At 47.5% G+C, this 23,024-nt stretch overlaps 1 long non-coding RNA gene across 2 annotated transcripts in view; it reads right to left on the bottom strand.

Moving 5' to 3' along the window:
* The window catches only part of LOC133277977 (uncharacterized), a 33,875-nt gene that overhangs the window by 6,701 nt on the left and 4,150 nt on the right, over positions 1-23,024 (bottom strand). Inside the window, exons 2-4 of one of the 2 annotated variants that reach the window (XR_009746409.1) lie at positions 20,163-20,234; positions 10,785-10,854; positions 8,228-9,584 (exon numbers count right to left, since the gene is read on the bottom strand). This is a non-coding gene — a long non-coding RNA (uncharacterized LOC133277977). Of the gene's footprint in view, positions 1-8,227; positions 9,585-10,784; positions 10,855-20,162; positions 20,235-23,024 lie in introns of those variants that run through there. The other variant, XR_009746410.1, reaches the window with a different exon arrangement.

Below are 23,024 nucleotides of genomic sequence, written 5' to 3' on the forward strand. Positions count from 1 at the left end.
ATGCCAAGACAAACATTACGTTGGCTTGCCCAACTACCTACTCATTTGACCCATCTTCAAGAGCATAGTTAACCCTTTCCTTCCCCCATTCACCTCTTATTTCCAGTCTTTGGGCACTATAAATACTTTTGGATCACAGGTCGACTGAAATAAACACTTGCTGGAAACTGAAAGTCTTCCAAAAAAAAAAAAAAACAAACCCTGGACTAAAAGCCTGATCCAGCAACATCTACATTCTTCTGCAAAAACCCTGGACTACCTTAAACAAAGGCTCAAATCCCTCTGAAATCAGGCTGGAATGATGCAAAAGTAAGACAAGTTTCACATCTCATTTGTCTTCTCCCAGTCTCCTTTCAGGAGGAGACAGATGTAAAACAACCCCTGCAATTCCAGCCAAGCCCTTGCTCTTTTGCAGGCCCAGCAGCAGGGCTTTAGACCGTCCCTGTGCCCTCCAGAAAGGGAGCCTTTGACCATCACCTTCTGGCACATGGCATCACTCTCACAACCAATTCTGCCCTTGCTGAGGCTGGACCACAAAGGCAGGGTGTAGAGGGAAATCTCCAGTCCCAGATCCCTTTTCTTGGTGTCAGCTCAGAGCCAACAAATGAAATGCAGAGGACACAAGGAGATGTGTACTACAGAGATACACATGTGGAAATCCAGCTTGTGGTCCAGCAAAGCCTGAATTATGGGTTGCTGACATGACCCCTGGATCACACAATATTGATGCTCAAGCATTTATAAAGAATTGAGATAACAGAAGCTTTTCCCCACCCTTTTATAGCTAAGTTCCTCAACCTCCAGGCTCTGTCTTCATCCTACATTCTTATCATCCTACCCCAATCCGTGCAAATCTTTACCTGTGTTTCTCCAGGTCCTTCTCCAACTAATTGCCTATAAAGATTCAAATCATGAACTGCAACTTAAAGCTCTTCACAGGCATTAGGGGAGCATTAAATGGGAAATTCTAAAACTAAATTATATAGCTTCCCACTGCAAATGTTTTTTTTTAAATATATATCTGCTTTTAATCAAAAGGGAAAACAGAAAAGCCCTGCAGCTGACTACGAGTTCCTTCCTACCTACCACATACACAGACTCTGCCCATCTCCTCACTGGGAATAGAGCAACAGAACAGGAACTGGTGCCTTTACACCAATGGGCTCCAGCAGAGGATCTGGCCCTGCTGATGCCTGCACAAGCTCGAAAAGTCTCTGCAGAAGATCCCCCTTCTCTCCCCTTGCAGGCAGCTCAGGTTCCTGTCGAGCATCTCACACCTCTCTGCCAGGAACATGTGATTTATTTGGCAGCTGGGCTTTCCCTCCCGGGGAGCTTCCTAATAGATCTGTGAAAGCAAAGGTTACGTGGAGGCAGCTCCAAGGATGAAGTCATTGGCTTTGCTCTGAGACCAAGAGATTTTAGCCAAGCCTGATGGTTTCAATAAAGCAAAGCTCGTGAGCTTGCCGTTTGCCCAAACGGGATGAGCTTTCCTGCTGCAGCGCCAGGTGAGGATTTGGATGGAAGACAGCAGCCCCTGCACAGCCTGACAGGGTGACAATGAACTGCCATGTAGTGACAAGCGAGGCACTTTCCCTAAGCCGCCTGCAATTGTGTGTCAGGTCTTGATTACTCTGGGGATTTAAGATGCCAAAGCAGCACTAAACCTTCCTGCAGGCAGCTCAGTCCCTCTCCTGCCCAAACCCTGGCACTCAGCATCACCAGCAGCAGCCCCGCTCACCTGCACTAGAGGCTAGCACAAGGGTGGCACAACATCAAGTGGGCCATGGAGTTACCCCTCTCTCTGCATCCATCTCACCAGCACTCAGCTGCAGCACTCATGCTTTGAACATGTGGCCTTAGAGAAAAACGCACTTCAGAATAGTCACTATCAGTCAAGCTTACTGATTGCCTGTCATTACAGTGGTTCATAGACAGAGACTGATAAGAGATGAATATAATCACACAAGAGTTATGCTAAAGAAAAAAGCATATAGAATACACTGCCATTTAACAGATATATGTGTAGATGAGAACAGCAGCGTACATAAAGTAATGCAGTATGTTGTCTTTTTGACCTTCTCACCAACTCGCTGCCTGCTAATCCATCTCCCAAATCCCAATCCTTCAAACCATCTCCAGCAGAACCTACTGGAACATAGGGCAAAAAAATCCCAACGTACAACATTCCTCAGAATGTCTCAGAAAAAGACACAACCATAGCCAGAACTACACTGGCTTGAGGGTTCTCAAAGGCAATTTTCAAGCCAGGTCTTTTTTCATCTTCATTGAGCATTTGCTTTTAATTTTGGAAGGTTCTGAGCAAGCACACTTTACAGTCTCTGTATATAATCACATGCTGATCGAGTAACTCAGGCCAGAGCCACAGCCCAGTGAAGTTTGTGTGACTATTTCCAGCAAGCTCAAGCAGAGATCAGAATCACAGACCTGATTAAATAGTTAAAACCCCAATCTCATAAATGTTTTTGTGAATGGAAGTGGCTGCCTGTGACTCATGAGCACTGGGAAAACCACAGGGCATTTGGGAAAAGCTTGCAATTCCCAAAAGCTGCATGCAAGGCGGCACAAATCAGGGTTCCCCCCAAATCTTACAGCCTGTTACCCATTGTGTCCTAACTTAAAGGAACACGGAAGTGAGAGTGATACTGTAGGACTCCAGTGACCAGCCACAGACTGGGTAAAACTGAATTGCAACCACCAAACACTCACAGAGGACTTGTCACACCCCTCCCAGCAACAGCAGCTTCCCAGCCAGTGCCTGAAGAATAGTGACAACTCAACCCCCTGAGTCAGAAGCGGTTCCTGAACAACCCAGAGGCAGAAACTGCACAGGAGCTCATTCCACCAGCTGCACCAATACCCAGACCCCTAAAGGTCCATAATTTGCTGCTGCATTTATAAACCTCAGGGTCACCCATGCCAGGGCACAAGGATGCCCTTCACACCTTCCAATTTCTCTCACATGGTTTCCACAGAAGTAACAAATGCCCCAGTCTTCACCAGTTTGGAAGGTGGGAAAACCTTTAATGTGATGTATGCATGCAGGGGAAGGGGCATGAGTATCTACAGGATATAGGATTGGCTCCCAGCCAGTCAAAAACCAGAAGAAAATCAGTATTTATGAGAGCCATGATTTAATTTCAACCCAAAAGCTGCAGAACAAAGGATCCTTTCAAAGGGAAGGCACCAAGCCTGAAAAAGGCCAGATCAGAATTTCTCCACCAGAGACACCTAAGTTTTGATCATATTCAGTACAACCGGTCCTTTAGATGACCCCATAACATGGATTGTAGGTCTGTGCTGTCTGAGCCTCCAAGAGGCTCTCCAAGCTATCTCAGCTGTGCTTCAGCACTCAGTTATGGAGCCTGAAGTATACTGCAGCTTCTGACAATGATCTTTAGAAGACACATGAGTATTTGTTCTACAACTCTCTCATTCCTGAGGGTACTTACTGAGCTCTAAGAGGCACCATAAGGAGCACTCAGTAACAAACCTGAAAACCAGCACTGCATTATGCCTGTAAAGCATGCCTCAGTTTCCCTGCCTGCAACAGCAATGCTGCAACACAGACAACAAATACCTGCAATAATTACTGTGCCTGGAGCGATGTTTTTCACCCGCTACACTCAAAGACAGACCATAACCATCAAATCCAGTTCATTCATCAGGAAACAATCCCGTATTTCATATACAAAAACAGGTTTCTAGAAGCTCCTCATAACCCAAGCAGGTCACTGCTCCCCTGCAAGGACACACCACATCACAGAGTGGAGGGGACACCTCCTAAGGTAGCTAACACCTGGAAGCCCTTCATAAAATGCCCTGTAGAAGCACAAGCTGCAGAGAAGCCTGTGTTCCCTGGGTGTGCTACAACAGCAAGAAACAAGTTTAGGGAAGCACAAAGAGACAGAAACCTGCTCAGGCGTTACCTTGGCTTGCGTGTGCTGTCCTAAGAGAGGACATCCATCTTCCACAGGTTCCCCACCATGCAGCTCTAGAGATGGTGTGGCTCTGCTCCCAGCTCCAGTAGCTCTGAGCCTCTCATGAAAGCAGGCCAAACTGCTACAGCCCCTATTTAAGCAGTCTGCCCCACATCCAGCTGTGCTGCTTTGTGTGTGATTACAACACAGCTGGCTCCAGGCATTGCTAATGCTGCTCCATGGGAATCTTTGCTTTGAGGCTCACCAGTAAACCAGAGAGAGTTAAAAAGGGGGAATGAGAGGCTGGAATTTTAAGTTAGATCGAGTTGAACAAGTGTCAGACAAGCTTAGGGACAAGGTGGATTAACCCCTGCCCGGCCCCGCAGCAATTCCCACTGGGCTTCACGGGGCAGCTGGCTGCAGTGACTTGCCTTGGGTTACACAGGCAGGCAGAACCTTTAATAAATGTATTAATACGGATTTAGTCTCAATTAAATCAAACCAAGCTATTTCAAAGAGGAATAAGGGCCTGGTTTCCTGCAAATGGAACTAATTGGTTTAAATCTCACACCCTCAGTCTAGCAGGTGCAGCAGCATCTAGAAAATGCCAGTTTCCATCAGAAAGGTGAGATCTTTTCTTTCCCACCTGGTTGGTAGAGCTGGGGGAAGTAGACAAGTGTCTGGGGACAAAAGCTGTTCTGCTGTGCCCCAAATCTGAACCAGCAGCAGTTTCCATATTCTATGCTCTTGGGACTTGCTGGCAACACTAACAAGGGTTGCACAGAAATTATGGGGAGTAATAAATAGTTCGCATGCCACGTGCCTCAGAAAGTGGACAGAGTTTCATTTGGAGTGAGATGTTTCTTTGGACAAATGGAATTATCAATGGAATTATCGATACAATACACGAGTTCCTTGGGTTTTAAAATATTCTCCCCAAACTTCTGGAAAAGAATGGAATAGAAAACGTTTCTGTCATGTCAGTAATTCTGGTTTTCCAGAGCACTTGAGTCTGTTCTCTCGTAAAACCTAATGACTGTTTGCTTGGTTTAATTTAACAATGAAGACTTTCAGCTTTGAGCTGGAGACACTAAACCTTGACGAGCGCTTACCCACCATGGGTTGGATGAGTTCTAAACAAAACCTGAAGCAGCAAACTCAGCTTTGATCCTTTTGACCTCTGCTCTTGATCCCTTCCTACCTCAGGGTTTTGTAGCAGGAGCTTTTTAGCTCCTGAGAGGTGCAAATACTCCTCTTAGGTGGTATTTCAGTACCGTTGGTTATCATATTTGCTTTGAAATACCTGTAATGAGTGGCTGTTCATCTCCCAAGCCCAACGCTCCCTGGTGCTCACACAGACCTCTTTGAAGTGTTGCTTTTGCCACATTCTGCTTCCTTTTCTTTAAACTGTGTAAAGCCCCCAGGAACAGAGCAAAGATCCATTATTTATCTATGAGGGAATCCAGGCTTTCATAGAAAATACTGTATGAGGCTGAAAAAAAACCCATCTTCCGAGTTATCCTGGTCTATAAAATAAAATGATCTGTAAACTTTAGACTCAATACCTAAACAGGGTTTGGGTGAATTGAACCCTTTCTGTCCAGTGGGTTTTGTGGCCGTTGTAAGAACCTGCAGGAGAGCTTGTCCACACCATCCCATTCGTGACTGCTGGGGTTAGGTTTGGTTCTTAATTACATGGCACTAATCAGTCTTTGGAGAGTGGCCTGGTACAGGCAGTGGGGATGGTGGTGCAGGGAGATGCTGAGATCTCAGAACCAGCAGGGCTCAGGGGAGGGTGGAACATCAGCATCTGGGGCAGGACGAGGGCTCAAGTTGGGACTGGGGGACCAAACCTTTCTGGCCTCCTGTCTCCATCAGCACCCTGATGGAGAAAAGAAGGCTCTGGGAAGACCTTAGAGCAGTTCCAGTGCCTAAAGAGTCTACAAGAAACCTGGAGAGGGGCTTTGGACAAGGGCCTGTAGGGACAGGCCAAGGGGGAATGGCTTTAACCTGCCAGAGGGGAGACTGAGATGAGCTCTCAGGCAGAAGTTCTTCCCTGTGAAGGTGCTGAGGCGCTGGCACAGGGTGCCCAGAGAAGCTGTGGCTGCCCCATCCCTGGCAGTGTTCAAGGCCAGGTTGGACACAGGGGCTTGGAGCAAGCTGCTCTAGTGGAAGGTGTCCCTGCCAGAGGCAGGGGTTGGAACTGGGTGAACTTTAAGGACCCTTCCAGCACAAACCAGGCTGGGATTCTATGATCCCGAGAACAAGCCTGGAGCTTTTCTCCCCGTGCACATCACTTGATCACAGAAAAACATTCATTGCCATATTATGACTGACTACGTTGAAACCAGAGTTTCAGCAATGTTTGAGCTATAACCTACCCACTATAACCTCCAGCTGCCTCCTTGATTTTTACTAGTGCCTCACTTAAATCTGTGGGATGGGTGTAAAAAAGAGCTACCCATTTTCACAGCATCGGCTGCCCAGTGTACACTGACACCGCTCTACTGATTCTAGCAGGGCTCCACTTGTTTGCATCAGCTGAGGAGCTGACCTCGGGTAGCAGGCAACAGCCTGCATTTACCAGGTGAGTGCATCTCGTTTTGGCAAGCAACCGCCACACACCAGTTAACAGCCTTTTCTATGCATAGCCTGGTGCTGACTGCAATCATCAGAGGAGATAATGTCATACATTAGGGCCTGAACCTCACTGTGACACCTTTATGCAGTTAAAAAGCCTGTTCTATATATACAACCAGATAAAAAATGCATATTGTAAAGCAATGAGGGGGGCTAATCTCATTACAACCTCTTCAAAATGCAGTGTGAGAGCAATAAAAAGGAGAGACAATAATTCTGTGGATGCTGATTTCTATGCAGTGAAAGGGCACTATCAGAGAAGCACATTATGGGCAGGACATCAGCTGAACTGCTCTCACATCCTCCCTGTTTGGCTCTGCAATTTCCTTCTCTATGACACTGATTCCAGAGGACACCGTGGGACAGATACAGGGTCTGTATCTGGTACAGGGTGGCAAAATGTTTGTGATGGAGTAGCTGTGTACACTAACACATTCACTTGATGTTACGGAGTGCAGCAGAGCAGATAAAACCATTAGATACTTAAAAATTAGTTAGTGCTAGGATGCAATGGTTTGGGCATTTGTAATGCTGCTTTAAATTGGATCAATATTTTCCAGTTCAGTTTACTGGAGGCTTTTAACCCTGCTATTGCACTGGAGCTCCACGCTCTGAGCAGCAGGTATGGAGCAGACGCAGGAAGGATTTCTGCTGGGATATGACCAGTTGTGCTTCAGGAAGTGCGTCAGCTCCTGCAGACTCGCTAGGCACCATCTCTTTTGTTCAAGAGAGCTTAACTGTCATCCAGGACATCTGGGACAACCTCTCAGGGGCTTGTGTTGACAGAACATTAACTGACACACAAAAGCTCTGGGATCTCATGACATGATCCATCACTGAGTAAAGACAAGTTACCTGTATCACATAGGATGAATTCATCGAGGAGCCAAATCATTAGCATAGAAAGGTCATCTACTTGTCTGTCATTATCACGTGAGGCAGATAGTCTATAATGTGTGCAGGAGCGACCCATGGAGCAGCAATCAGCCCCTCACTACACTATTTCATTGTCCTTTTTAATGCTGGTGAAGAGCTTTCTCATTGAAATCTGCAGCTCTAAACACCTGAAAGGAAATCTTGGCTTCTTCTGTCTTCTGTATAGGAGCATGAATACCCTGGGATAAAACATGTTCCTCGCATGAGTATTACTGATCTCAACTAGACACAGTCAAACCCAAGGGTTTGAAACGTACTCTACATTGCTTGTGGTGGAGTAAGATTTCCATTTTAAATAGAAGCCTGCAACTGAAACAAAAACTCACTGTATTTTCCTCCCTGGTTACACCAAGAGCCATGACATGTAGTTCAACCATGTAGACGTCTACCAACAAATGCCAGTACTCTGATTCCTCTGGCTGTATCTCCCAGAAGGTCAGGTAAACCTTGCCAAGCAAGCACAAGCTGGACTATTCTTTTCACCTCATCAACCCACTGCTGAGTCTGCAAATAGCATCAAGGAAATACCCCAGAAGGATCATGGTTTTGAACTGGACAAAAAATCAATCATTTTGCTCCATTAATGGTGAGTGCATGGTTTATGTCATTCCATTGTGAGCTTGGATATAATCCCATTGGGTGCTTGAAAAATACAAAACCAGCCCAGCTATCACTGGCATTTTATTGTGACTTGGGTTTTTCAGGTTTTCTACTCTTTTCCATAGTGCCTGAATTCCAGCGCTGCTCGAAACACGAGCTGCTGTCACCTCCTTCACCATGTGCTTCTCTCTAGGGTGGTCCCTGGTTTGTGGTCCAGAACACCTCTGTCCATTGAGTCACTCTGTATATTGAGTCTGTAGCTGCCTCTTTACAGCTGAGAGCAGAAAATCAGTGGTAAACTGTATGTGGACAAGTAAGTCCTGAGTATGTCCTTGAAACGCTGTCTTGGGTAGTGCTGCTACTCCCTGCACACCACTTCACTGCGCATGGGCTGCTTGGGCTTTCATGCATCACTCACGCGAACGATGGAGCGATCACACGATAATAAAGTTGCATTCTTCAGCTGGTCTGAGGGTCAGGTTGAAAACTTGACCCTAAACATCATTGATGCATGTCTATAGTGGCAGTATTTCACAGACCTTGGAGGCTTTATAGTGCTTCCTCTCAGAGGTAAACCATCCTGCCTGCCTTTGTGATAACCTTGCCAGCAAACAGATCTATAGCACCTCATATTATTTCATTTCAGAGGTTCCCATTCACAAAAGAGGCACTGAAAATCCATAACAATTGAAATATAGCAGGATTTGAACCAAGGTCACACTAGCTTGAGAGATGACCTGCCGTGTTCAACATTAACCTCACCCAATGCATGTGCTGCTTGGTTTACAAGTGATGCTCTGAGCCCCTGATCTTCAGAGTAACACAAAGACAAATGCTTGCAGGAAAGGGTGGAAGGGGGGATATGAAGGGCTGAAGGAAGCTGTATGATCATTTCATGTATCCTTATGCATAAAACAGGACAGCAAACATCACTCTGAAACTCCTCTGGTGAGACCATAGGTATTTCTCCGAACTCAGTTTACTTCTGAGAAGAGTCAGGACAAAATCCAGGAGAAACCCCATTCTATTGACCTCAATAAGGCCAAATTTCCAAGGTGCTTTGGGTTAGAACCAAGAAAAATCTATGTTATTCTGTGTTACAAGCGTGACTGCATCCCTGCCGCCTGCCCAGTTGGTTGTGTGAGCTCCATTAATATGCTATTGGTGTTGTATGCACAGAAAAGGTGACCTATTGCTTTACCTGTTAATAGATCTTTTACCCAGGAATGTTTCTATAACCCAGCTAAAATGGTACCCAGGTTTCTCTGTCCAGACTTGCACCAGTTGACCTCGGAGTGTTACTTTTCAAAGGGGTTTGCAAATGTATTGCAGAACAGCTCCATGTTGGACTTGCACCAGTTCTGTCCTAACTGACATCGACTCAAATACATACTCTGATGCTGGGGGAGGCTGCAGACCAGGCTGGCTCTGTGCAGGGAGACTCGTTCCAGTTTTGCTGTGGTCAAGTTGCTGGTTAAAAGACAGAGGGGTTTGTAAGATGCACAAAGGCAGCACAGAGGGATGCGGGAGGGACTGTGAGGCATCGGCTGGAGATACCCGTGTTTAAGGGGAATGAGGGCGATTGCGTTCCATGGTGTATTAGATGGCTTCAAAGGACAAAGCTAACACTGCTTGCAAGTGTTTTAGAATGCAAGGTCATCAAAATGGAAATGTTCTGCAGGAATGTGTCCACTTTGACAAGGGGAAGTCTGAAATTAAAACCTTGGTGGCAGCAAACCCTTCCAGCCTGACATCACTGCACCAGAGCACTCGGAGTCCAAATTATCTGTTGGCTTCACAACCAGAGCATGTTATTTTTACCATTGAAGGCAATGTGCAGCCCTTCAGACCCCTTATAACAGCAGCTCTGACAGACATCATCCCCTTTCTAATGCACTCTGGCAGCAAAATTTAGAAATATTCTACCCAGAGCCTAAGTCTGCGTTAATATTTTGAATTTCAAATCTTTGGATGCAATTCTTAATTCCAGCAGTGTCTGGTCAATCCAGTGCCCCGAAAACCACACTGACCATCCAGATGGGTGCTGCTGGTGCTGGGCTTTAACTTGAAACCACGGTCAATGCAAGTGCTTGCAGGGTACCAGCGTGTGAGCAGGGGCTGATGCTGATGGCCCTGTGACACCACTAGCATGGTACCTGCATCACCTCGAGTACCACGTCTTGAGCAGGGCTCACAAATACTAGCAAATGCACCAGTGTGTTGGCTTGCATCTTTCCCATTCCTTCTATAGTAACAAAAGGTTGGAGGGGAAAGAAGCCCAAGTAATGGATTTTTTTTCTGCTTCATTTTTCTCCCACCTTCCCTGCCCCCTGTAATCTGATTTTTTACACCTCATTTATGTGTTTTTATTCAGCTCGTCTTTGTGTTTTCTTCTCTTTTTTTTCTCACACCTTTGGATCAGCTCTCTCCCCATGTCTAGCACCTGTGATTATATCCTTCAGCTTCACAATGCAGACTTGCAGAGCAGCGTTTAATAACAGGGAGGATTTGACTGACTGGAGCTTTGATAATGGTGGTGGGAAAGGCACAATCAACACTGCCTTTTCAACAGTATACTTTGCACAGAAAGCATTCGACAGTGTCACAATCTGATAAAAAAAATTCCCAGATTCCACCCATAATTATACCTTCTCTCCTTTACCTATCCACCTTCTTTTCAAAACGAAGCTATTGTGGGTGACACCAGTCTCCAGGGAGGAGGGGGCGGCGGGACACAAACCTGCAGAGACACACAGAGTAAGTTCAGTTCTCCATGAGGCTGCCTTGGCCTCTCTGCTTGCTCACACTCCCGAGTGTCTTTGCTCTTTGTGCTCAGCCATGGGCAGGCTCCTCTGTCTGTGACCAGGGGAGGGTTGAGGGTGGAAAAACATCACCTGACCGGTGGCACTGGTGTAAGCCATTGGGAAAGGAAAGCCTGGAGGGCTTCCACGAAGCCAGAAACTCAGGAGAACTTAAGAGGTTGAATGGTGGTCAATCAGCAGCTCCACTCAGTCCCGGCTGCGAGGAGAAGGGACTGTGGGTGACCAGCTCTTGCTACAAAGAAGGTGTGTGTGTGAACCCTGCTGCCTTCAGGACTCTGAAAATGCACCCCAACCCTTTCCAAAATGCAGATGGCCATGAGAGCTGAAAGCCATGGCACTAAAGCAGTGCATGGTGCTTCCCAGCTCTGGCTGGCCTTTAGGTTAGTCCTATACCTCCACATAGGTTTAAACTCTCCAAAACAGTTTATAAACATGGGATGGACTGCCCAAAGCTCTCCAGAGGTGTCTGTGCCCACCCCTGGCAGCAAGACATCAAAGCACATTCAATGCCCTCAACATCACCAAGACCTCAAGGCATCCACCTGCTTTTGGAAACACATGCAGGTAAAAAGGAGGGGACAGGGGGGTGACGCCAACCCTCACTCCTCCAGTACAGTGCAACAACAGAAGCTGAGACCCACACAACTTGGTCTTCTGATTTCAGTTTGGGGTGCTGGTGTGGACAGCGAGAGATCAAGGTGCTCCCAGCCCCGCTGCAGGCAGTGGCAGGCTCTCAAGCCAACTGCTTTGCTTTGTTGCTGCTCAGTCTCCACGCTTTGACTCACTGGATTTCCAGTAAGCCGGGATGTTGCATCCATCGACGCTGGCAAAGGACCAGCATCGTGAAATGGTTTTTGAGAGGCGTTCTTGGGAGCAGATTCAAGTAACAGCTGGCCTGGCCTGTGAGGACAGAGCATACCTGATCTGAAATGGCTGGGGGAGCAAGGAGCTCAGCAAACACCCAGGCAGGTTTCAGTGATGGGATTACTGGCATCAACTTCTGGTTAAATACAGTAATAGGGAGGGGGGGGGGGGGAAGCTGGTGGTGTGACTGTCTCAGGGCTGCCTTTAGGGGTGCTTGCCTCTGGGGTGCGATCGATAGGGTCTAACAAACCTGGACAGATTGATGGTTGTGGCTATTGATAAGGGAGCTGCAGCAGGCACAGGGATGGGGCTATTTCCCAAGTCCCAGGCAGAGCTGGTGTGGCAAAGCATCAGCAGAGCTGGTGCAGGAGAAACACCAAATCCAGCACACACGCTCCAGGACAGAGCACCAGCTCCACTGCACTCAGGGTCAGGGTGACAGCAAATACGTGGTCTTACAAGGGGATGGTCTAAAACAGGGATTTTATAAAAGCAGATGCAGCTCCAACGGCCAACATGCTCCTGTAACTGGTGAATCCGATGCCACCAGCACAGCACAACCCAACCAAAGCAGGGGTTTGGCACCACATCATTCCCACATGATGCAGGCTCATGCACGTTAGAGCACCCTGCTCCTAGTTTCTTTGGTTTAGGGATGATATTACAGCCCTATGGCAAATAACAAGGTCTGTGGCTGTGCTATAGGACCTACAGAGTTAAAACAATACACTTCTTTTTTGTTCTGCTGCTGCATTCCTTTAGCCTGAATTGGGCATTTTTCTTGCTATTCATTTTAAAATAATAATATGTCAAAGAGACGAGACCCCCAACTATCACTGAAAACAGAATCCATCTGGTGCAAATCTCTCCTTCAGATCTTAGGTTTTAAAAGTAACTCTGTGTTTTAAAATCACATTCTAGCATTTGTTATATTATGGCTCAGGCCATGCAAACTCTTTTGGGTAAAGGACAGTCCTCCTCCCTGCCCCCCAGTAAATAACAATTCCAAGTTGGGCAAGGCTGAAATCATAAAACTTATTTATGCCAACATCAACACCAGCATCGCTCTGGAGCCCATTCTTCAGCTCAAATGTTTTCCAGGCACGTTTTTAGTTGTTCTTCTTTTATATTTACTTCAATTTAACTCAAAAGCAAAGCTGTTCCCCTCCATTCCCCAAACCAAAACACTTAATTTGCCATTGAATGAGGCATTTTTGGTAGGTCTGGAATTATTATTTTTTTTCATTCATCCAAAAAAAAAAGTTCATCCAAGCCGTTATGTTTTGTTTAGTCAGTAAATCCAGAAGGAATCTGTTCCACAGAGTCTTCATAGGAGCTCTTATTCGAAGGAACAGACTGAAAAAGGAAATACCTGCTCTTAAATTATGACTAGTTTAGTATCAGAGTAACAAAACGAGTATTAAATCATCTTGTTTTCCTCTCTGTATGGGGATGAGCCCACCTTCCAGTGTGGTTGCTTTAGTGAGAACCCTAAATTAGCATCACAGCCATGAAAAAGGATGGTGGTGCCAAGAAGCCAGCCAAGCCACTCGTTGTGCAAAGACAAGACTACGAAACAACTCCATGGTAATCACCAATCTTTGATATTCCATTGTGCTATTGGTTTTGGAGGAATCATCTTTTTACACTTTATTACACAGCGCTCTGTCTTTCTCCATTAAAATCAATGGCAGACATAGGAGGCAGCCTGTTTTGTTATGGTCTTCCAGGCAGCTCAGACACTTCTGGGAATCAGGAACAGAAGAATAATGCGTTTCAATAAGCAGCTTATCGACCAAGCAGGAGTTAAGTGAACCTGTGGTGTACTTCTCTAGTTTCTCTCCTCTCACATGATTACTGCTCTTTACTCCTGCTTTGCTTTTGTTCCTGTGACAATCGATACCTTGCAATGGCTTGCCTGAGCCACTGCCCAGCATGAGGGGTGCGGAGGGGGAATGGGACAGCAGGTTTGCTCCCGTCGCTCCCACCAGCTCCCTCCCCTACAGTCTCAGAGCCCTGGCTGCTGCCCAGGTAACCAGCCCACCCGCACCTGCTGGGTGACCACATCTGGGCTCACAGCCCTGCTCTTCAGAGGCACAAGGAAGGAGGAGAGCCTGCATGAGCTTCAGGTCAGGGATTCCCCTTGAGACACACAGCAGCCATTACCCATGTTTCCTCCTAACCAAAGAAATCCATGGTGAAAAAAAGAAGTGTAAAAGCAAAGCCAGGCACTTTTTTCCCCAGGGTTAGAATGGAGAAGCCCAGCAAGCAGCAGCTTGGGGGGTCACAGTAAAGACAGAACTGGAACACGGCAGACCTTGTATTTTCCATTTGAGGATGAACTGCCAGAGGGGAGATTGAGCTGAGCTCTTAGGCAGAAGCTCTTCCCTGTGAGGGTGCTGAGGCGCTGGCACAGGGTGCCCAGAGAAGCTGTGGCTGCCCCATCCCTGGCAGTGTTCAAGGCCAGGTTGGACACAGGGGCTTGGAGCAAGCTGCTCTAGTGGAAGGTGTCCCTGGCCGTGGCAGGGGTTGGAAATGAGTGAGCTTTAAGGTCCCTTCCAACCCAAAGTATTTTATGAGTCCATGATCTTTCAGGTCCTGGTTGGTCAGGATACCCAGTACCTGTTACAAACAGTGCTGGATGGACTCTCTCAGGTGATGGACCCAAGAGCAGATCTTTGCTGCAGCTTGCAGAGCCCTGACCTTGATGCCCTGAAGCAGAGGAAGGAAATCTTAACACCGTTTATGCTCCAGTTTATGGGAGAGACCTGGTGTTGGTGCTGAGGCTGAAAGGGTGCAGGACCCAGGAGCTGTGTTTGGTACCTGAGATGGACAAAGCACAGCCCCCCTCAGAGGTTTCTCCCTTTAAGGCGATTATCTGATGTTTTACAACAGTTATGAACAATGTATGGCATTCTCAAAGACAGGCAGCATCCACACATATACTGTACCCTATGGCTCCTCCATGCTGTGCAGAACAGCATTAAAAGCATTACTTAAACCCAAGCCAGGGACCGTTTTCATTGACCAAGAGGTGAAACCACGTCGTGGGTTTCTCCTGTGCTCAAAAGCTGCTGCTGTGCATGAGGTGTGCTGCAACAGGGCCCCTGCTGCGGTGCAGGAATGGGGCTTGTGGGAAGATTTTAGTTACTCACCATGGCAACATACATTAATAGCTATAATCCCCCATCATGTACTGGATCGGTCCTTCTCCCACATCCACACATACCTCCAGGAAGGACATTCATGATGTAGATATACTCTTGGGCACCCAATGCTAAGCTGCCAAGCCTCAATGTGAGGTCTCATGCAAAACAAGCCTGTCCCATCCATGTTATCTGGCCAAGGTGAACAGCCTCAGCTCAAGTTTCCCACATCTCTGGTAGCAACATTTCATATCTGTGTACTGAGGCCATCTTGGTTTCTATTGCATGAAGTTACAGAGGGCTGCAGAGCCAGAGGGACTCTGGAAACAACTGGAGCTACAGGAGATGCACTGCAAGATGATCCAAGGTCCTCCTCACCCTTACTGAGATGGACTTTTCCATCTTTTCCCTTGGAGCAGTGCCTGCACTCCATCTCCCATCCTGAACTGTCAGTCAACATTGGAAGACTCCCATGAGAACACAACAGCAACAAGCCTGGGGGACAAGGCTGCTTGTGGAGCTCAGCATCTCCCACAGACCTCATGGGGGTGAAGAACAACCACTTGTTTTGTTATTCACTCCCGTGTGCTGAGACCTTCGACTTGCTGCTTCCCCCGTGTGGGACCAAACCCCTTCCTCTGCAGGAGCACGGGCACAGGGTGACATTCATTATATCAGAGGCAGAGGTCTGACAAACAGCCTTGGGAAGATAACGTGGCACTTCACATGCAGCATCCTGTGCCTCACTCTGCAGGCTCCTGGGAAAGCACACGGCTCACAGCATCGCATGAGCAAGGCTTCAAGCCTTGGGAAGCACTGAGGAGGGGAGCAGCCCCCATTGCCACACTCACCCTGCTCATGCCAAGGAGTGGGTCATGCTCACCCCAGACTCAGAATTTATTCATAGTGAGAAATCCACTGACTCCACCAAAGCAAAAGAGCCTCTGGCCAGGTAAGGATGTGGCTCTTCCTGCCTTCGCAGAACACTTTGTGCAAGTCTAGTGCTTTACGTGAAGTTTTAAATCAATCTCCCACAGAACAACCCTGCAACATGGGCTAACAAACTTATTTTATGACAGAGAAAATAGAAATGCAGAGACTCAAGTAAACTATTTAACAACATATGTTCAGAGACATGATGTGTGCTGCAGATCCAGAGCTTGACGACTGGGACAAAGCAAACTCACCCAGCTCAGATTAGTAACAGGAAATTGATATAACCCCCCTCTGGCAGTTTCAACCAGACCATGAGCTCATCTTGCAGGACCTTTTGAAACCTGGATGTTAGAACCACCCCAAGTCCTCCCAGCGATGTCCAGGTGATGACAGCATAAATTACTTCCTTCTAAACGGGAAAGTTCTCTTCAGCACTGCAGGTGGGAGCTGAGTGCTTTTGCAAAGATTGCCTAGATGTTGGGTATTGTCCATAAGGACCGTTCAGAAAGAAGACGTAGGCAGGAATGATGCTAACATGGAGAGAAGGGTTCCTGCCATGAGATAAAGGCTTTGCCCAGCAGACACCCTTCAAAGCTTTCCCTTTCCCAATGTAATGTTCCTTTTCCACGACCCTTTAGTGTTCAAGGCTTGGAGCAACCTGCTCTAGTGGAAGGTATCCCTGCCCTTCCAGGAGGGTTGCAACTGGATGAGCTTTAAGGCCCCTTACAACACAAACCAGTCTATAATGTGCAAGACTCAGGTTTCAAAGGCACCAATCTCCTGCTGTTGGCATGCTCATGTGCCCAGCTCAGCCCGCCCTCCCCTGCACTGCATGTCCTGGGGAGCTTGGGTCAAGTGGAGGTGGCCAAACCCCATATAAACCAAGTATGAGCAGTCCTGAACTGCTGCCAGGCCATAGAAAAGACAGGCATTAGGCTGAGCTGGCTCTTGTGCAGGCAGGAGGGGAGGGGAAAACCAGAAAGAAAGAAAAAAAAGAACAATGTTACACTGTCTATAACTTGCTTTCTTCTTTTTTCTTTAATTAAAAGTTTAAATAGAGCCCTGAAACTTGATAATGGACACTTCAGCAGAGGGCAGCCACACGGAACCAAACCTTAAAACCCATGAAAGACCTGATTTATGAGTGAGGAGGGCAATAAAACATCAGTGGAAAGACACAGCAGTATCTGTTAGGAGTGAACTTCCATCTCGCCTTTGACTCTGTTTTATACTGGTGGTTTCTGCTGGTTTCCATCAGGAGTTACTGGCAGAACTGGAACAAAACCCCAGGACTTCACCTGTGGGAAGTGGGTGGCACTGCTGAGCATCAGCCCCTGCAGACAGAGCAGCTTGGTTGCAGGCCAAGGACTTTTTACCCCCTTCCAAAGACATTTGAGCCAAATTCCAGCAGGTACCGAGCCTGGGATTGCATGGGTAAGGATAAGAACCAGCAGGGATATTTAATGGGGGAAAAAACCCTTTGGCAACCAAGTTTTGCTGCTTTTAGGCTGGATCACACCAGGCTGGGGTTTGCCAGGTTGAGTTTCAGCCCACTGTGAATTAGAATACGCAGGTTATAAACCTCCGGAAGCTCATGAGGGAGATGCTCAGTAACTCCAGCTGAGCAAAGGGGTTGCTCTGATTCTCAAAGCAACTTCTTTACAGCTCAGCACATCGCTGGAGGGGTGGGCAGGGGGGTGTGTGCGAGCACAAACAAGATGCAATCTTCATTATGTTGGTCTGACTCACTTTATGAATGTTACAATTGTACCTGGCAATGGGAATAAACCCCCCAGAGAAGAGTTACAGGTATTTTGCCAGAGCTGTAAACCAAGCCGGAGAAAGAGCCAGCTCCTATTTCTGATCTCAGATACCCAACAGAGCTGCCTCAGGTCCACAGGCTACAAAATGCAGCAGCTCTGTTAGATCTCAAGGTAGCAACAAGCTGAGCTCTTCTGTCATTTCAGGGGACAGTAACATACTCAGATGTCATTTAAAGCCAAAGAAACTCAAGCTCTGGGCATGGCAAGCAGCAACAAGGCACCTGCTTCAGCAGATAGTTTTTCTCCCTGTTTCTCTCGCAGAAGCAGCAATGCAGTAGCAGAGTAAGTGCAGAAAAAGTAAGAGCAGTCTCTCTTTAAGGCAGCTGCCTGGTTCAATGTAGGTTGATTTAATGATAAGACACTGTTTGAAGTTAATTGTAACTGCAGGGAACAACAAGAGAGCCGGTATCTCACTGTCGGTCGAGACAGGGAGCTGAAAGAGACTCCGGGTCAAACTGTGATACGGCTCCAGGGCATACATATCGTGACACAAGTCCTGGGAAGTCTGCAGAGTTAGAGTTAAAATCGGTCTGCATAACCTTAAATACAGGGCAGAGCACAGCTTGAGGAATCTGCCCATTTAAAGCCTCAAAAAGTGGACACGCTGAACCAGTGATGATGCTGAACAGCTCAGCACAGTCTGGTCCTGAATCACTTCCCCGCAGTTCTGTCCCTGCAGAGGGGGACAGAAAGGTGGTTGGGAGGTTTGGTTGTATTTGTGTTTTTGACAGTTAATTTTAACAGCCAAAAGAAATGTCTATGGAATGATATTGTCTCCTGGCTCTTTCTTCATTTGCCACTTCGCTGAGTAATGAGAACTGAAAAGTTTCATGGGTACAGGCAAGAAAGGTTTCCAGCTTTAGAAATACCCCATGTCAGGGAGTGAGAGCTGGAGACCCCGAAGAAGATGCCCAAGGTTAACTTTCATTTTTCACTGAAATACAGAAAAAAGCCAGACTGTCATTGCTGGCACTCAGCCTCATAGGGGGGCTGCAGGGAGCCAGAGCACTGCTCAAAAGTGGGGCTCCTTCCCTGGTTTCCTAATAGCAGTAATGTTTAACAGCTGTTTTCTTTTCCTCATGCCACTATGAATCCCCTAAACAAGACTGTCTGAAACCAAGGGACTCAGCAGCCCCAGCCAGTGCAGCTCACCACAGGATGCTCTGAATTATAACAATATTCCAGGTAATAAATCAGTGTTTTCTCTACTGAGAAGTGGAAGGTATGAGGAGGGGAAAAAGAAAACGAAGAGAAGCTTATCTAAATCTATTTACATGGAATGATTATTCAATTAATTTTTTTCATTACACTTGCCAAAAAGAATTGCCCATGTCTTTAATGCTGTGTGTGAGGTTTCATTAATAATGAATAGCACCAGCGTTCTCCTGTTTAGCAAGCAGGAGCTCTTGTCTTTGGAAGTCACAGCCCTGCTCAGCTGAAGGCGTGGGGACTCTGCAGCCATTGAGGTGTGCACGGGGACAAACTCTCATGGCCTGAGCTACTGTCAATGGGGTTTCATCGGTTTCCCCTTCAGTGGGGTGGTATTTGCCACTCCAAATGCCATGTGAGGTGAACAGGTGCACGGCTGCAAGAGTGAGCAAGTCCTTGTCCCCATCAGCCCCATTTCCCTGCCTGCTGCTGGTCCCTCTGCTCCTCATGCCCAGCTTGGAGACCCCAGTCATGTCCCCCCCAGCTTCTTTGCCCCCTGGCCCCCCCTTGCTCCTTTCTGCCAAACCTGCCCATTCCCACAGCACCGCTCGGTCCCGGTGCCGCCAGCTCCACCACCCAGCTCCCTGCATCCCTGCTCAGGATCCTGACCCAACTGCAGCAACTGGGTGAACTCTCCTTATATCTCTGTCTGGAAGAAATGAGCCATTGTAAGCTAAACTGTAACGTCATGTCACAACTGCCCCAGGGTTTAGTGGGACACACCAGAGGAGACTGGTTTGGGTGAGGTGGAGATGCCTTCCCAACCTCTAGCAACAGCACCATGGGCTTACCAAACTATAACCTACTGTTACAGCACTTAGCGAACACAACCAAGAGCTGTGGTGAAACACAGTGCAAACCCTCCCCAGCCTCAAGATGGACACAACCCCCAGATGCTGCATACACAGAAGGACCATCCTCTGCTGGAGGAGCAGAGGGGCTCAGAGATGCTCACACAGCACCCAGCTCCTTAAGTGTGACCTTAAAGTTGCACCTTGGCTGTGGGACAACCAAGTTAGCTCCAGCCATGGAGTGACAAAAGCAGGGCAAACAGTGCAAACAGCAGCTATAAATCAGTATCTCCTTCCCAAACGTAACATTGGGTTCACACTGGGTTCTTATAAATATTTAAGTCAAATTTCATCTGTTTGTGTCTTACATCTGTCTTTATCAGTAATCTCTGCTCACATACCATGCTGCTGCTTGCTAATCTAAGCTAGCTCTCTCAGTGCAAATGTGTCTTCTCACCTTGGTTTCGACAATCATCATCTGAATTCTTCTGTCTGGAGATACTCTCCAAAAGGGCCTCTGTCTGAGTGGCTTTTCATGGAGCAGGTAAAAGGGAGAAAGACCTCTCTGAGATTTAATGATAACCAAATCAATTAAAATGTACACTCTTGGAACAAGGATCATAACATGGGCTGCACATTTTATTGCTTCTCCTTTTCTTTTTGTGCCACACAAGCCATGTGTTGTAATGATCTGGTTTCTTCTAAGAGGTGCATGCTGCTCTGTTTGACATGGGGGAAAAGGTGGAAGGGCAAAGCTTATCCACAAGGAGTCGGATGTGGATTACAGCCAGAGACTGCCAATTCCCCAACTTTCTAGTACTTTTCAGTAGAAAGGAAAACAAAGGCGAAATTGTATTTGAGAACCTTCTGAAGAAAAATAAATCCCTGCTTCCCAAGCAGCCATAGGGCTGGTGAAAACCACAAGAATTTGGCAATTCCCAATATCCTGTTTCACACCGGGGAGATGAAGGGCAGTATCGTGCAGAAGGGGAGCACCCACGGAACCAATGTTTCATGGAGTCCCATCCCTCCCTCTCCTCTTAGTGGCCCTGTAATAAAAATCCTCTGGGATGGTTGAGAAAGGTCTCAGCATCCCCTTCAGATCAAGAGAGCTACCTTGCTGCTGAGGCTCAGTAGAGGAAAAAGAAGCCTCATTCACTGCTATTCCCCTCCTGCTAAGACTCTTCTCATTGCCTGTGATCTCCCAGAGCCCTGGGAGGAAGAAGGGAGCAATAATGCCAGAGCTTTATTTCCCTGTGAGCCTGGAAATCCACCAGAGTTCAACTTCCAGCTGCTCTTCAGGAGCACTGCTCACACCAGAGCACCCCACGAGGCCTGGCTACCACCCATCACAGCCAGGCCACTGAGACCATTGGAAAGGTAACAGATGACAGCAAGCTCAGCCTGGGAACTGCAGCTCTGCTCCCAGTGGTTCATGCTCACCTCGGAGCACGAAACACAGCAGACACCTCCAAATTCTCCTCCAGACACACCTCTCTCTGCATCAGCACTATTTGCTTCACCACACTACCATGATCCCTCTTAACACTTCCATGAGCTGCTGCAGGCTGGGAGCCCATGGAGGAGCCAGGACTTACAGTCCCTCCTCCATGCTGAGGAGAAGCAGCACAACCTCACCAGCACCATGAAGCTGGTGGAGAACAGCACTAGCTCCACCATGTCCCACGAGCTGCCGAGCACAGGTATGGACACACTGTGCTGGCAGCAAGGGCTGGAGCTCCATCCTGATCTGTGACCACAGAACTGGTGCCACCACAACTCAGCATCACAAGTGGTCCTGGCACTTCCAGCACTCTCTGAGGCTGGAATTTAGGGAATCTGGGTTTGGCTCCACATTTCTTTTGCACCTGTGGGCAGGCAACTGAAGCTCGCTGCGCTTTAGTTTGCCTTCTACAAGCTGGAGTAAGGTTACAGCCTCTTTTCTCACTACTATTTTGACTTGTCTACTTACATTACAATCTTCTGGGAGAGGAGGCTGCATGTGCGTTATCTACCAAATCTAATATAAGTGAGCTAATCCTGGCAGATTTCTACAGGCATTACTGTCATACAAATTCTGAGGGCTGTGTCTATATAGACAGCTTAACCCACTCTCAGGCGCCAGCAAGTGTCTTATCTCAGCGCTGTGCCCATGCACCAAGGTCTTAGGCTTGCTTTAAATTTGCATTTCGGAACCTAAGCTCCCATTCTCTGGGATTACTGAGCCTGGAGATTTGATCCTGGCAGCCCACACCACTCCTGTGGGCATAATACATTGCCAGCATTCTGCAGCAAGCCCTTCTCATGCCATTCTGCACACGTGAGAAAAGTCAGCCTCAGCAAATTAGTTTGTATCAACAAATTAGGTCAATTTCCCACCTATTTTATTCATTCTAGTAACTGAGCCAAAGAGGATTATCTCTCCTGGGCTTTGCCAGTTCTCTTTCAGTCTTTGGGACATGATTTCCTCAGTTTCCTACTTAATTAAGAGCAGGATTTAAACACTTAAAGTTATCAACTTCCATAACCTCCCCTCCAAGGATGATACTACCACACCCGCAGCATCTACCACCCGTAGCACCCACGCGTCTGACCCAGGGTGAGCAGGGACACATGGTCCTGGCAGCTGAGGTGCTCCTCTAGTACTTTTAAGTAGTTAATTCCCCCTCCGTTTCTCAGCAGAGGTAGCATCGGCTGTCAGGACACACTGTGACTCTGCTGAGGGCTCTGTGGTCCATCCTGTCGGGTCTAACCTGGAGCATCTTGCCCAGGGTAAACACCACAAGGCCCCAGAACACAAGAGCTGCTGCTACCAGGTGTCTGTCCAAGGCTGAACACTTGCTGGCAGGAAGGATGGGTGCTCAAGGGCTTCACAACAGCATCACTGTTCAGAGCAGAAAATCATCATGATACACAGCTGGGGAGAAGCAAGAAGTTGCTCTCACTTCCCTGTCCATTACAAAGCCTGGTTGTCCATCCCTTTCTCTCCACCCTGCTCTGTCCTTTGGGAGGGAACAGCCTATTCTTTGCTTTTAACCGCGAGGAAAAAGCAAGCGAGCAAAGGAGAAGCAGCAGCCCATGCAGTAACCAGGTCCTCCATTGCCTCCTGCATGGCTCCAGTGCAATGCCATGTTTGTTCAAAGGTAAAGCAGAACCACTGGGGAATATGGACACGGCTTTGATTTTATTTTAAAGGCTTTAATATTTGGAGCTGTATTGATTTATCTGAGCATGCCAGCGTGCCGCCGGTAACTAAGCAACACCGATCCTCTCTGTATTCTGGGAGGCTCCCGGGATTTTGCCTATGAACAATATTACT

The sequence above is a fragment of the Pezoporus flaviventris genome, unplaced genomic scaffold (genome assembly GCF_033815535.1).
Source record: "Pezoporus flaviventris isolate CSIRO_AGI_PZ_B2104156 unplaced genomic scaffold, CSIRO_AGI_Pfla_v1 ptg000063l, whole genome shotgun sequence".
Classification (NCBI taxonomy): domain Eukaryota; kingdom Metazoa; phylum Chordata; class Aves; order Psittaciformes; family Psittacidae; genus Pezoporus; species Pezoporus flaviventris.